Source organism: Sprattus sprattus (assembly GCF_963457725.1).
Source record: "Sprattus sprattus genome assembly, chromosome: 10".
In the NCBI taxonomy this organism is placed as follows: domain Eukaryota; kingdom Metazoa; phylum Chordata; class Actinopteri; order Clupeiformes; family Clupeidae; genus Sprattus; species Sprattus sprattus.
In genome coordinates, this window is record NC_137908.1 from 8,536,898 (window position 1) to 8,551,945 (window position 15,048).

Consider the following 15,048-nt stretch of genomic DNA (forward strand, 5'->3'; position numbering starts at 1 on the left):
GTGACAAGAATACCAAGTTGCTTCGTCTTTGTTGGTGATAAGACTGGGCTCTGTCAGGTCCTTGAGGGTGTTTTCTAATCAGAAATAATACCTGGAGGGTTTGTTTGGTGTGTGTGTGTGTGTGTGTGTGTGTGTGTGTGTGTGTGTCTGTGTGTGTGTGTGTGTCTGTGCGTGTGTGCGTGTGTGCGTATGTGGGTGCCTGGCCTGAGCGAGAAAATAATCCTAACAAGGAATTTTAATGAAGGATTTGCCTGATGTGAAATGTCTTTCCGTATGAATCCCTTTTTCCACTGTCCTTCATATGAGTCACTTGAGGCGTTGAACGTGTGTCACCGGCTCACAAAGGACAACTTCGTCATATCTACACTCATGATGGACATTACTACCAAATAGATTATTGCCCCCCCCCCCCCGTCTGTTTTGTATATTTTATTCTAGATAATTCCATCAGAGCACACACCTGATTTGCAACAGCCCCGCTTACAGCTAGCGAGGAACGCTGCCACTCTTCTGTAACCCAGTCATCTGTTAGCATTATCCCTCTTTGAACTGTTTTTGTATCTGATCAGTTCCACCTAATACGTCTCTTGATTTGTGCTATTGTAGTGCCCCGGACGACATGCTGTTCCCCTCGTTCCCCCTCCCCCCCTCTGCGCGCTTTAGATGCTCCGGCCTGTCATCTGCTGGCAGTTCATCGCCGGCGTCTGCAGCTGCTTCTCGACGCGTACGTCGATCAAGCGCCGCTACCTTTGAATGTGAGATCAAACGCCGCTGAATTCCTGGGAAAGAGGGGATAGCAGGAGGCCCTGTGTAGAAAGAGAGTGAGAAAGGGCAGAGGAGAGAGAGAGAGAGAGAGAAAAAGAGAGAAAAAGAGAGAGAGAAAGGGGAGAGAGGTGTGGGTGCTGTGTAAACATCACAGTGACAGCTCACAATGGGTTATTTTAGCGCCGGCATTAACACTCCAGAAAGGCAGGCAGCTACAGTCGCCTTGATAAACTGCAAATCATTCCTGTGCCTCCAGCCAGTCTTACCTCGGAGACGCAGCCTGGCACCCGCTCCAGAGTCGCTGTCTTCTCATCGCATTGTGTGCTCGAAAGTGCCTCAGTCAGACCTCACACTGCCTTCTCTCACTCTCTCTCTCTCTCTCTCTCTCTCTCTCTCTCTCTCTCTCTCTCTCTCTCTCTCTCTCTCTCTCACTCTTTCTTTATCTCTCTCGAATCATCGACGCCATTAAGAGACCCGCATTGTTGCGGGTCTCTTAACAATCGATTGGAGATAAAAAAAAAATGAGCATGTCTGCATTAACCGCATCCTTCAACTCCCATGATTTAGTTGTGGAGAGAGACAGAAACGGACAGAGAAAAGGACAGAGAGAGCGAGAGAGATGGAGAGAGAGAGAGAGAGAGAGAGAGACAGAGAGAGACAGAGACAGAGAGAGACAGAGAGCAGAGATGGCAGCAGACTGTGTTGCATGTCACAGAGTCGCTGACTTCAGGGCCGCTTAACAGGGCGTGCTACAGTGTTAGCAGATCATTTAAATGTGCTTGTTGACCGAGGCATCGGGATGATTAGCATGTGTGTGTCTGTGTCACGCAGGCTGCCATATGTCTCCATCTGTGCGTGACCTCCACACCTATATCTCATCCTGTTTACTCAAAGATCCTGGTACCTACCACTCCCACCTGTTGGCAAACCCCAACTGGTTGCACCGATTGCATTCATGTGGCATAAATCTCCCCGCAAACAAACAGGACACAGCCTTTTTTTTTTTTTTTTCTTCTTCTCTTGTTTGTCTGCGTTCCCATGTCAATCTCATCAGTTGTGCTTGGGGTGATTTTAAGTCAACAGGCAGCGCCATTGTTGGCGCCACACCTCTCTCAATCCCGTTTGCTTTTGTTTGTCTAACTCCAGAGACATTTCAAATACCACTGTGTAGAGTCTATTCTCTGAATATAACTAATAGACTTGTTTTTACATGGATGTTGTTTCTTCAGTTACTTCTGAGTGAGCAACTTTCTGTTCTTCTTCACGTTGCAGTTATTACTTTTACATTTTTTTGTTTTGCCTTAGTCTATATTCACTCATTCATATTTGATTCTGTGCTATATATAGCGTCTTTTTTCCACCTTTGATTTGCATGTGCCGTTCCTGTACTGGTTTGTGTGGGAGGGAGGATCAGTCATCACTAAAGGCCAACAGTGTGCCTGTGTAGGCAGGGGGCTCCCCTCAAAAAATTCATTTGAAATTCGGAGTGCTAACTGTACGCCGCTGCTCATAGCTGAGCAAACGCAGACGGCTCTCAGAATTCGAATGAATTCTTTTCGCTTGTAACTCTGCCCTATGACATGTACTGAAATGCGAGACCAATCTGATAAGCTTTGTGTGTGTGTGTGTGTGTGTGTGTGTGTGTGTGTGTGTGTGTGTGTGTGTGTGGTGGTGGTCAAAGGCAGCCTGGATAAAACAGCGAAGTGGCCAGCCTCTGCTTAGCCTGTGGTCATATTCTTGACTCATGATGTCATCCCGCAATCTCTGTCTTTTTGAAGGGTCATACAAACACATTCTCTCTCTCTCTCTCTGTCTCTCTCGCACACACAAAAACGCACACACACACACTCCTCCTCCTCTCTTTCTCTCATTCTCCCCCCCCCCCCCCCCCCCCCCCCGTCTCAGTGCACTGCTGTGTGGCCTTGCCAAGACCCAGAGACCCAGCCTCCTCTCTCAACAGCTTCTTTATTACAGAGCCTAGAAACAGAGTCGCTGCGGATAGCAGCTCTTCACTCTCTTATCTCTTCTTCTTTCATGCTCTCTCTATTTCTCCGTACATCCCTTTCTTAACCCCATTGCTTTTTTATCCCCGGCTGGGATGTTTTTTCCCCTTGCACCACCTTCACCTCTCATTCTCTCGTTCTTTCTCTCTCTCTCTCTCCTTCTGTCTTGAATCTATTCTACCCTATGTGGCTTTTTTTTTTTCTCACTGCCACTCGGCAATCAACCCAAACTTATCAAGCCCTTCACCGATTTAGCTGAAGGCCCCGTAGCTTCGAGTAGCGCGGGGCGACATTTTTTTGGCCGTGGCCCGGGACTGTTTGTTTAATTGGAGGAGCAATCGTCTGAGGGACATGGAAAGAATGAGCGGCCCCTATTTACTCAGATGGTTTACTGGTGTAGGTGTGAGTCCGCCCGGGCGGCGCGCTGTGGGAACATGCGCTTTGCTTTTCTTGGTATCAGTGTCGGTTTCATGAGCGCTGTTTTTCCCAGCTCTCCGGCTTTGTTTGTTCTGGATGGCATGTTTGATTATTTATCGTAAGGGAAAAGGGAGTAGCTGGAGCAATAAACATGTGACTGCACTGTATTTTGTTTTCCACTGAGAAGGCCGTGTCCTTTAACAGATATTTGGAGCTGCAATAAACCTTTTATTTGCTTTCTGGAGGGGAGGGAGGGAGGGAGGGATGGACGGAGGGAGGGAGGGAAGGAGGGATTGAAGGGTGGGGGTCAGGCGGACGGACGGGGGAAGAACAGGATCAAAAAGCAGCTAGTTGTTACTCTCTTGACTTTCCTGTCGACTCAGAGCGCCACTTATCAGCAGTAAAATAAATGTCTTCATTGTTTATCAACTCTGCCACCCCACAAATTTCTTGCTCTAACAACACCCCCCAGACCCCCCCCCCCCCCCTGCTCCCCTCACAAAACGTTTGTTTGGTCAACAGACTTTTGTTCTTGTTGTTCCACTAAAGGGAAACTATGTAAATGAGTTTGAAGGAAGCAAAGATAGAAGAACATTTTTTTTTTTCTTTTTTTTCTTTTCTTTGCACACTCTGTTTTTGCAGAGAACTGTATCAGTTCAGCCAAGAACACATTGTAGTCTGGGTTACATCTGTTGTGTTAAAACAGCCAATGATGATGGTCCCTGGGGAATGTCTCAAGTCTCAAACACAATAAAAAAATATTTGTCTTTTGTGGGGTGACTGTTTTTTCTCATGCATTTAATCTTTTTTTGCTCTTCTCTTTTTTTTTCAAAGGCTCTACAAGTTGCTCGCCAGATCCTTCTCCAGCAACAGCAACAGCAACAGCAGCAACAGCAGCAGCAGCAGCAGCAGCAACAACAACAACAACAGTCTCATCAACAGCAGAGTGGTGCCATTAAATCCCCTAAGAGCATCGAGAAGCAGGCTGGACTGCAGGTACTGTGTTATAGCATATCTATCGGCTGTTGAAACACAAGCATAACCACTCTCGCTCTACCACAAACCCCTTCCTTTTAATGGTTAAAGCCTTTCACACAGTGTGCAAATACACAACCTCTCTCTAAAACACACACACACACACACACACACACACACACACACACACACACACACACACAGTCACGTGGACACATGCCATCGATATCAGCTGAAAACTAAACAAAAAGAAGTTCACCAGGGTTTAGCTGATGTTTTTATATTGTTTATTGCTCTCGCCTCAGCATTGTTTGTTTGTCTTGCTGCTTCGCTGCGTGCGTCTGAGTACAAAGTGTACCAGGCCAACTTCATAAACAGGAAATTATCAAAGGCAGGGGTTGTGTGCACTCTGTGCTTTTCTGCCTATTACCGGTAGGTACACCACGTAGTCAGGTGTACCTTGTCACATCTGCTCCTTGTGGATGTGTCTTCTGTTTGTTGTTTTGTAATTCCATCTTCTTTGTTTTAGTTTTTTTAGTTTTTTAACTTTGAAATGTAGGGGTAGAAGTCTGTTGATCAGAAGTGGGTGAAAATGGGTGGCTGAGACTGGTGCTGTGAGCTTCTTAGCCCTGGAAGGTGCTCCAGGGTTCTTCTGTTCTTCAACTTGATGAAAGAGAGGCAGCACTCTCACCCCTCCTTCTCTGTCATGCACACACACAGACACACACACACACACACACACACACACACACACACACACACACACACACACACACACACACACACACACACACACACACACACAGACACACAGACACACAGACACAGACACACACACACACACACACACACACACACACACACAGACACACACACAGACACACACACAGACACACACACAGACACACACACAGACACACACACAGACACACACACAGACACACACACAGACACACACACACACACACACACACACACACACACACACACACACCTTCCTCTTCCTTCCCTCTCCTCCCTCCCGAGGAGCAGAAGTGCTCCTGTGCTGTTGCTCTCCATCTCCATCACCAGGGGGCAGACTGACGCACCCCTGGGGGGCGGGGGGGTTGAGTGGGGGGGGGGGGGGGGCTGATGAGAGGCATTTATTTGGAAGGCCCCTTTGTGATGCAAAAAGCAAATCCGGACCCCCCCCCCCCCCCCCCTTCTCATTTTTATTTTCCGCTAGTACAAGGCCTTTTTTTTGTTGTTGTTCTCTTTTAAATAAGAGCAGCTCTCCGTATCTGATGCAATATTTACGTTCATTCCAGGCAGGGCCGTTGGAACAGCCGCAGATGCGTATCTCTGTTTGAATAAGGGTGGGTTGTTTGTTTCCCCTGCAAAATCGCAAACGACTTCAGGGCATATTTTGGTAATTAATACGACGGGGGCCTGTTCTGTATATCTGTGTGTTTGTGTACGTGCGTGTATATATAATATTTAATACCCCACTTTCCCATAGGGGGCCCCTGTTTTAATGATCTATTGTAGCGGCGGGTAGGTCTTCAGTCAGGTGGTGGAAGAGTGTCTTCATGTGCAGATGTCTCAGGAAGAGCTCCTGAGGATGAAATATGGCTGTGTTGACCTCTCTCTTGCATGCGAATTTGTCAAGATTCAAATAAGTTGAAAGGATCAAACTAAACAGTTTCCCTGAGTCAGGCGGGGAATTGTGTAGCAGAGGTCAACGGTAGAAGGGGGCCCAGTGAGAACATTCCGGCGCACGGGGCAGTTGTTGGTACATAGGAAACCGGCCCCTGCTCTCTCTGCGTAGACAAAGGCGAAATTAAAATTCTAATTTATTAATGTATACAGAGAGCTTGCCCAACCTGTCACTCAGCTATTGAAAAGAAAGCTCTTTGTGTGTGTGTGTGTGTGTGTGTGTGTGTGTGTGTGTGTGTGTGTGTGTGTGTGCACACGCGTGTGTGTGTGTTTTTCTCCCCCTTGTCCTTTTCTCTCTCCTCCCTCCCTTCTTCCTTCTCTGTTGTGCTTCTTCTGTGAACCTTACATGCTCAGTGCAGTATCCAAGCAGATTGTCAGTTGGCCTTCTGTAATGTTTACATTTTGGTTACTTGGCTGATGCTGTTAATAATTAAAGGAAAAATAGTGTGGCAGCTGAAAGCAGACGCCTTACAGTGGCATAAATACGTCACTCCCATTCCAGGACACCCACAGTAATGTATTCATCATAGAGCTATATATATTAGCCGCCATTTGGTTCATGACATTTACAATGAAAAAAAAGTGTCACCAAGTCAAAGGATGTTATTCTAAATGGTATAACTATGAACATTGACTTCCCAAAGAATCCTACACATCTTGTCAAAGCTACGTTCGGTCATTGTGTCGGACTGGCTGATGTGACATGTCACTCTTAAGATTGCATCTGTGTGATGGCCTATCTTGATGAGGATTAAAGGCGTGTTAGACTTAAATGAAATGTGAGACTCTCGTTTTGGATCTGAACACGTGTGCCTGTTTTGATCATCCTGTTTTTTTTTTTGCAACGCTCTGAACAGTCCTGTAGATCTTCCTGTTGTCACTTGAAAGCACCTGCTGGCTGCCTCTACTGTCAGACCAAAGCACACAAACATCTGCAGGCGCACGGGCTTGACTGGAACCCGAACGCACACTTGACTGGTCAAAAAACCGCGAGTAAATTAGCAGCGGAATGACACGAGTAATTAAACGGAGCCCACACGGCTCTTTACCTCGGCGTTTACACCTAGCAGTGGCGCAGGAATAGAGAGAGACAGAGAGAGAGAAAGAGAGAGTGAGAAACTCCCACCTTGCTAATTACGGTTATCACTGGAATGGTAGGGTCTGAGTCATTAGTTCCATGTGCATTTAATTAGAGGCAGGCTGAAATTGGATTTAACTTATTACTTTTTCATGGATCACTTTCTTGTCATCACTTCAAATTGGATTGCAGCCCCAGGTAACTAATTATACCAGCTGCGGGATCGGGAGTGGAGAAATAGGTAATTAGGGAAGAATTCTGTCGGACCCTCACTGGTAGTCCACTTTCGCTGTGGAGTGTGTGCTTGTGTGCGTTTGTGCGAAGCCTCGTTTGCGGAGCTACTGAGAGGCCCTCCTAGTTAACTACCCGTCGCTGCAAGGGATCATGGGAAAGAAGCGGCCACCTAGTGCATATGCGACACGGCATGTGGCAGGGATGGCTATGTCGCTGCCGACATTGTCTCGTCACCACCGGGGTGCTTGAATGGGGTGGATAAGCAGCTTTCCTATTCCTTTAATTGTGTCTCGGAATACATTCTGCCGCAGTCCGTCGCCACCTCAGCCGTCACGGTGGATTCAAATAAAAGGTCTTGGTTAGAAACCAAGCTGCATTGCTCTCATTGGTGTCACTCAGGTATCCCTCAGTGATAGAAGCTCAGCAGTGGCAATTTCTGCAGGCGAGCTCAACCCGCTTTCTTCTTGCTATCTGCGTATAGGTCCACATTCCAATGGCCTTTTGTGCGTTATCGTTAACTTCCCCTCTCATTGTGTTATATGTTTCCAAGTTGTTCCTGTGCAATGAAGGATGTATGTGTTCTATAGCGTTGTTCCTCCTCAGAAGAATGAGCTATTCAGCGTTGCAGCGTTATCTGACGGCGGGGACGTCTATTATATGTAAATGGAACAAAGTTAAAGTGAAAGCAGGCAGGTGGCCCTTGTTGTAAGTATGTACATAGTCAAGGAAACCGCACACTCTACCACCAGCCTCCAGTCCCCCTTCTCTCTTCCTGGTGGCCCTGTTCTACCTTCTCTTTTGTAGCTTTGTAGTCACGTGGTGTGTCTCTCACAGTGGGGGGACAACTGCAGGTCAAACGGTGAAGTGCTTTTGCTTTTAGCCTTTATGAAAGCTGTGTAAATTTTACCTTTCTAACTGCAGCCCCCCTCCTCCCCCCCCCCCCTCCTCCCCCGGGCTTTTCTTGTTGGCTGTCGGCCGTCTCGACGTGTTCCTTCATTCGCTCTCCCCCTGATGAGTGTTTCATGATATACCGCAGGCCCCCACTTCTCTTTCATCCTCTTTGTCTTTCTTTCTCTGTCTATGACACACAAACACACACTCGCACACACGCGCACACACGCGCACACACACACACACACACACACACACACACACACACACACACACACACACACACACACACACACACACACACACACACACACACACACACACCATAAGCCAACAAATGACAGTGAGAGAAAGACTGACAAAGATGTGAAAGAGAGACTAAAGTGTGTGTGTGTGTGTGTGTGTGTGTGTGTGTGTGTGTGTGTGTGTGTGTGTGTGTGTGTCTGTGTGTGCGTGTATGTGTGCGCGTGTGTGTCCCCTCCTCTCCAACTACTGTTTTTTGTTGTGGACCCGTGGCATTGTCCTGACACATGTACACCACAGCGCTGCAATCTGTAAGTCATTAGAGCGCGGTCGGTGCCGTAGCCGGCTGGAGCAGCTCCAGAGCTCCCAGGCCCTCATGCAGCAGCCAGGCCCACCGCTCCTCTCCTCTCCTCTCCTCTTCTTTCTCCTCTCCTATCCTCTCCTCTCCTCTCCTCTCCTCTCCTCTTCTTTCTCCTCTCCTATCCTCTCCTCTCCTCTCCTCTCCTCTTCTCCTCTCTGTTATTTGCTCTTCTCTTCTCTCCTCTGTTCTTTCCTCTTCTCCTCTCTTTTATCCACTCCTCTCCTTTCCTCTCCTATTCTCTTCTCTTCTCTTCTCTTCTCTTCTCTTCTTCCTATTTTCTCTTCTCATATCTCCTCTGTTCTTTCCTCTTCTCCTCTCTCTCCTCTCCTCTCCTCTCCTCTCCTCTCCTCTCCTCTCCTCTGTCGTCACACCCGGGCCTGTCCACACGAGGTGACAGCGAGGCGCTGCCCGGCTCCTTCCCAAACGCTGGCCCGTGTCCCGAGCAGGAAGGCCAGCTGTGATAGTGGTAACAATGGAGCCGGCCGTCGCCTCGCCTAGCAGCTCTCCTGGGGCACGGGCCCCTGCTCTGAAATTAGTAAAAGCAATCAAGGCCCGCACTGTCCATGTGGACAGCCTTCTGTGGTCCGCTGAGAGAGAGAGAAAGTGAAAGAAAGTGAGTGAGAGAGAGAGAGAGAGAGAGAGAAAGAAAAAAGAGAGGGCAGTCAGCAGCATGCTTAGGCACAGACCAGCCTATCATTTACTCGAATCATGGATATGCAGGAGTCTGTAGTTCTTGCTTAGAGGCCAAGTGCTGGTCAAACAAATGAAATGGAAACTGAGAAACTGTGTCAAACCCACTGTGGTGAGGACCAAGGTAGTTTGAGTTTCTCTCTCTCCTTTTTTGTGTTTTTCATATCCCGGGCTGGTTTGTTTTAAAACGCTGGGTTCATTTAAACTCTTAGATTGTGTGGGTGTGCGTACAGTTATGCTTCCTTCTCTAAGGGAGAAAGAGGGATACAGAGAGAGGGAGAGAGAGAGAGAGAGAGAGAGAGAGAGAGAGAGAGAGAGAGAAGGAGGGAGCTAAAAGGTTGTGTGGTAATTCATTCTTATTTCATTTGTCTTCTTTACCGTGCTGTGATATCACATGCCAGGAATGATCAACATATCACTGATTCCACATCTCTGTTACCAAGGATCAGGCACAAAGTTCTGTTTTTCCGCCCCTCATGGTTTGTTTTTTCTTGTCATATTGTAAAAATGTATTATGTGTACTGTGTGTATTAGAAACAGGTTTGGGTAATTCTGTCAGAATGAAGTCATCTCGCTGTTTTCCAGACGGTCCGCTGTGGCCCACGAGGAAGGCGCAGACATCAAATGGCTGTCGCATTGACTCCACTCACGGCCCTTAAAGCCACATAGCCGTTTTCAAGACCTTTTTTAGATGAGTCCTGACGTCTGCCTTCCAGCTCCTCTCTCTCTCTCTCCCTCTCTTTGCCCCTCTCTTTCCCTCATGCTCTTTTCCCTTTCCCTGTCTCTCCTTTTCTGTTCCTTTCTCTCCCTTTTCCCTCTATCACTGTCTGTTTGTCTCTCTTCTTCTCTCTATCTCTCTCTATCGTCTCTCTCTCTCTCTCTCTCTCTCTCTCTCTCTTTCCCTCCCTTTTCTCCTTACTCTCTCTTCCCTCAAGTCTTGTGTCCTTACATCATTTTCTGCCTCAGTGTCTTGTTGTCAGCCGTATGTTGTTAAGGGGTGATTCATGCTTCCTCTGGGGGGAATGGATGGATGTACATGAAGCCATATACAGTGTATCACGCTTGAGAGAAACAACCCACCGCTACAGGGCAGCGTTTGCTCCAGTGTCCCGGGCATCTTCTCTTCCCCCTCGACCGTGCCAGCACCACCGGCAGTGCTCCCCCCCCACCCCCACCCCCAACACCACATCACCCTTCTGAAGGAGGTTTATTGTTTCCAGTGATTCCTCTCGGTGTTAAGAGTCCATCCCTGCTCCAGACCCGGCTTCACAGTGAGGCGGTGTGGTTAGCTTGGAGCATATTCTGAGGTTAGCTTGTGTTCACAGTGCAGTCTGTCGCACATCTGTATTCCACAACTTTAGCCATCATTGTTTTTATTCCAGCACCCCCCCCCTCTACCCCCTCCGGTATACTAACTCCATTCCTCATGACCATAATGGTTTTATTTTGTTTTAACTATGTCTCTGTACAGAGTAGTCACTCTCTGGCAGAAATATGACCGTAGCCGGTCCTTCATCGATTATTAGGTTTCTCTGTTGTAATTTAACACAGGTTGTTTTCTCTTCAGCCCGTGATGTTTATCCGTAGCGCTTCCGCACAACGCTGGAGTTGAGGAATGCGCCAGGGTCAGGGGTGTGTGTGCGTTGTGTGTTTTGCGTTCCGTGAGCACTGGACAGGGAGCAGCAACTCCTGGCGCTGCTAAATCAAGCGCTAAATGACTCTATCGGAAAACAGATGAGCGAAAGTCAGCGGCCATGATGGAGGAGCAGCGTGGGCCGATCGTCCTCTCCTCGCGTGTTCTTGCGTGTCCTCGCGTCTCCCGTACGCCTCATGTCACTCTCGTGTCCCGTTTCTTGTGGCCTCACATGTCAATGAATGAGGACTACAGAACACGAATGGTGTTTTTTTTTAAAAGTGCTTGTATTTTTTATTTTTTTTATACTTTACCATTTGAAAACAGGAAGTCAGTTGTTTTCTGCTGAAACCAGCTGTCCTTAAAAACCTGTTATAAAGTTATATACTTATTGACAGTACGGCTTTTTGGTCATTTCTCAACTCAAAAATGTTGTGATGAGGCATTTTAATAGAGACGCCAATTCGAAGGAACACAGTATGAGTAAATCACAATAGCATATTATAAAAACAACGTTCCCCCACCCACCTAATTTGTACGGCGCACCAAGTGAAAAAGTTCATGTTTTGACTAACTGAAAAACCACAGCCTGACAGAACACAAAGAAAGCCAAACTCCAGTGCACGCTGGCGGGCCAGCACAGGAAATATTTAGTCAATTATAAACACGGTGCGCTCCTCCTCTGGTCGAAATGAGCATGCAGTCTTTAGTAATAACCCAGACATGAATGTGAACAAGCAGAAGCATGTGTTGTTTCTTTGTTAAATTAAATACATGCTTAATAGTTAAACAAGTGCATATTGCATCAGCAGATGTCATTCTGGAGCTGCTGAGCTAACGCGCTAATGAGCCTGGCGCGCTGGTGGAGATTCATAACGTGAGAGAGAGAGAGAGAGAGGGAGGGATTGAGTGAAAAAATGAGCTAAAGAGAGAGAAACACAGAGATATAGAGAGAGAGAGATTGAGAGAGGAAGGGAGGGAGTGAGTGAGCGAGTGACTGAGTGAGTGAGTGAAAAAATGAGCTAAAGAGAGAGTAATACAGAGATATATAGAGAGAGAGAGGGAGAGAGAGAGAGCGAGAGAGAGAGGGATGGAGGGAGTGAGTGAGTGAGGGAGTGACTGAGTGAGTGAAAAAATGAGCTAAAGAGAGAGATATATAGAGAGAGAGAGATTGAGAGAGAAAAGAAGAGAGAGGGAGAGGTTAAAGATCCTCTCACACTCTGAGCATTAATGAAATGAGTGACATTCAGAGGGCTGGAGCCTGCGGATGAAGGTTATATTCAGTGCACCAGCTGTTGGCTGTTATGTTCCACACCTGCTCTGGGGTGCCCTGTTCCAGTAAACAATAGCATTAGTTTAGACGGAGGCGTGAGAGATGTATGTTTTCGATGATAGATGGGCCCCGACGTCATACCTGCCATACCTCCCGCACACATAACACCAGACGAGCAAGCCCAGTGCTACCTACAGAAACTCTCACTCCACCCTGGGCTCACTATACTACAGATATACTTAAAGGTTACATTACATGTCTGTACGTGTGTGCTTGTTTATGGGTGTGTGTGTGTGTGTGTGTGTGTGTGTGTGTGTGTGTGTGTGCGTGTGTGTGTGTGTGTGTGCGTGTGTGTGTGCGTGTGTCTGTCTGTGTGTGTGTGTGAGCATGTGTGTACATGTGTGTGTGTGTGTGATTGTGTGGGCATTTGTGGGAATGTGTAATGTGAGCCCCAGTCATTGTCACAACCATTGCTATCGGTCAGATCAGTTCAGATGTGAGTCCAGATGAGACATGAACTCATCTCTGTCTGTCTGTCTCTCTCTCTCTCTCTCTCTCTCTCTCTCTCTCTCTCTCTCTCTCTCTCCTGCGCTCTCTCTCTCTCTTTCACTCACACCACAGAGAGCAGTGATGCTTTATCGTGCTGTCTGATGACTGTCACACACGCAGTAATTCAGCCGCTCTTCCTGCTTCTTCAAAACAAGATATCGATGATTAGTATGCGAAAGACAGACCGAGAAAGAGAGCGAGAGAGAGAGAGAGAGAGAGAACGAGAGAATGAGAAAAAAAAAAGATAGAGGAGAAAAAAAAACCCATAGCATTTGTTTCAATACATCAATGGCTGTGTGTAATTACTCCATGCACGGCGAGGCAGAGGATCAGGACGCGAGTAAGCAGGGGAAGAGTGTGAGGCTTGAACTGTGTGTCTGCTAAATTTATCATGAGGCCTTCGGGAGCATTGAAATGAGAACAGTGGCCTATTACTGCTAAGAAGGTGTTTTATTGAGAAGACGCCGACACGCCACCCCAGGGAGACAACCAGGGCGAAGTGTGGCCAGAATAGAGACCACAGTACGTGTGTGTGTGTGTGTGTGTGTGTGTGTGTGTGTGTGTGTGTGTGTGTGTGTGTGTGTGTGTGTCTGTGTGTGTGTGTGTGTGTGTGTGTGTGTGTGTGTGTGTGTGTGTGTGTGTGTGTGTGTGTGTCCTGTGTATGGGGGTGGGGTTGTGTGTGGGGGTGTAGTCAGCTGGGAGGAGGAGCTGCCTTGTGAGTCTGTCAGGAAGACAATAAAGAGCCTTTTCTTCCATTTAATTATTCACCACGATATGTATTGGAATTGTCACTTTTGACGCATGAGGTCTTTAAGTCACTAATTTATATAGGTCACCTGACAAGGAGAGCTGGTTGTTGGTTATTAGTACATTGGGACCATGACTTATATTTATTTCACCATTACATTCATGGTATTGTCAGGTTTAGCTGCATGTAGTTATCCTTTATGGTGTTCTTGTCATGAATGTCTTGATTCATCCTATTTCCTATTAGCTATCCATACCCTGCTTATGTACTTATATTTATTCTACATATTTTTGTATTAATATTTCGTTTTGTTGTGATAGTGGTGGCGGTGGTGCTGCAATCACCGGACCATTGGGGACATAATGCTTATGTATTTTAGTTTTTGTGTTTGGTTTCTAATCATTTGGGTTTTAGTAGGGTTTTTTTGTGAGGAGAAATACATGTTGCAGTTTAAAGTGAAGTGATGGAAATGACTGAAGGAAAAAAATCATGTGTGCTTGCCTGTCCGGATGTGTAGTGCAGATCTGTCCAGCAGGGGGCAGGGCTCTGTGGAGCTCTCTGCATATTTATTAAACACGGATCATCTAAAACAAATGATGTTGGTGTGTATGTGTATGTTTTCTTGTTTGTTAGTGTGTGTGTGAGTTGTTTGTGTGCATGTGTGTGGTATTGTTACATTTTGACTAATAACTCTAGTTATATGAATAACTGCAGCAGGTATAATATAATAACACCATTTACGTAATAATAGTAATGTTAAGTTCACCTCTAATAGTTATAATGTTATAATTCTGTCTTTGGCAGTGCTACAGATACCACCAGTAATTATTAATAACAGCATTATAGTAGTTATTACTAATAATTATATGTTGTGGAAGATGTCATTATTGACAAACACAGAAATTGCGCCCCTCCAAGCTTATGGATACTGCAACATTTTTGTATTTAAAAGAACATTTTTGTCAGCTATGCTAGAGATCTACAAAACATTTTCTGTCCAAGGTTAACTGTGTGAGTGTGTGTGGGTGTAAGAGAGAGAGAGAGAGAGAGAGATATTACTTAGCATAATGTGATGAAGATCACTAATTGCTAGATAAAGATAATTATTACAACATTACATTTCCCTCTACTTCAGTGCTCATTCCTATGGTATCAGTTAACCAGCATGTAGCATTGTTTAATTACAATAAACAAACAAACCAACAAATACAGTGTTGTCATGTATTGTTTTTGGTCAGTGTTTAATAAACATTCACTGAGAACAAAATGATCACATGAACTTTTTTCAACTCAACTATTTTGTTGGTGTAAATATGGGTCAGAGCTTTGTTCTTGTCCCGTAAACAGTTCTGCGAACCACAACAATAAAGAGCTGATAAAGAGTTAGTTTTCCTTTTTATCTCCCTTCTTCTCTCCGTCTCTCTATTGTTCTGCCCCCCCAGACACCTTGTCTTTATTTATCTGTTGTGTAATTAGAGGGCTTCTCCTTTTCT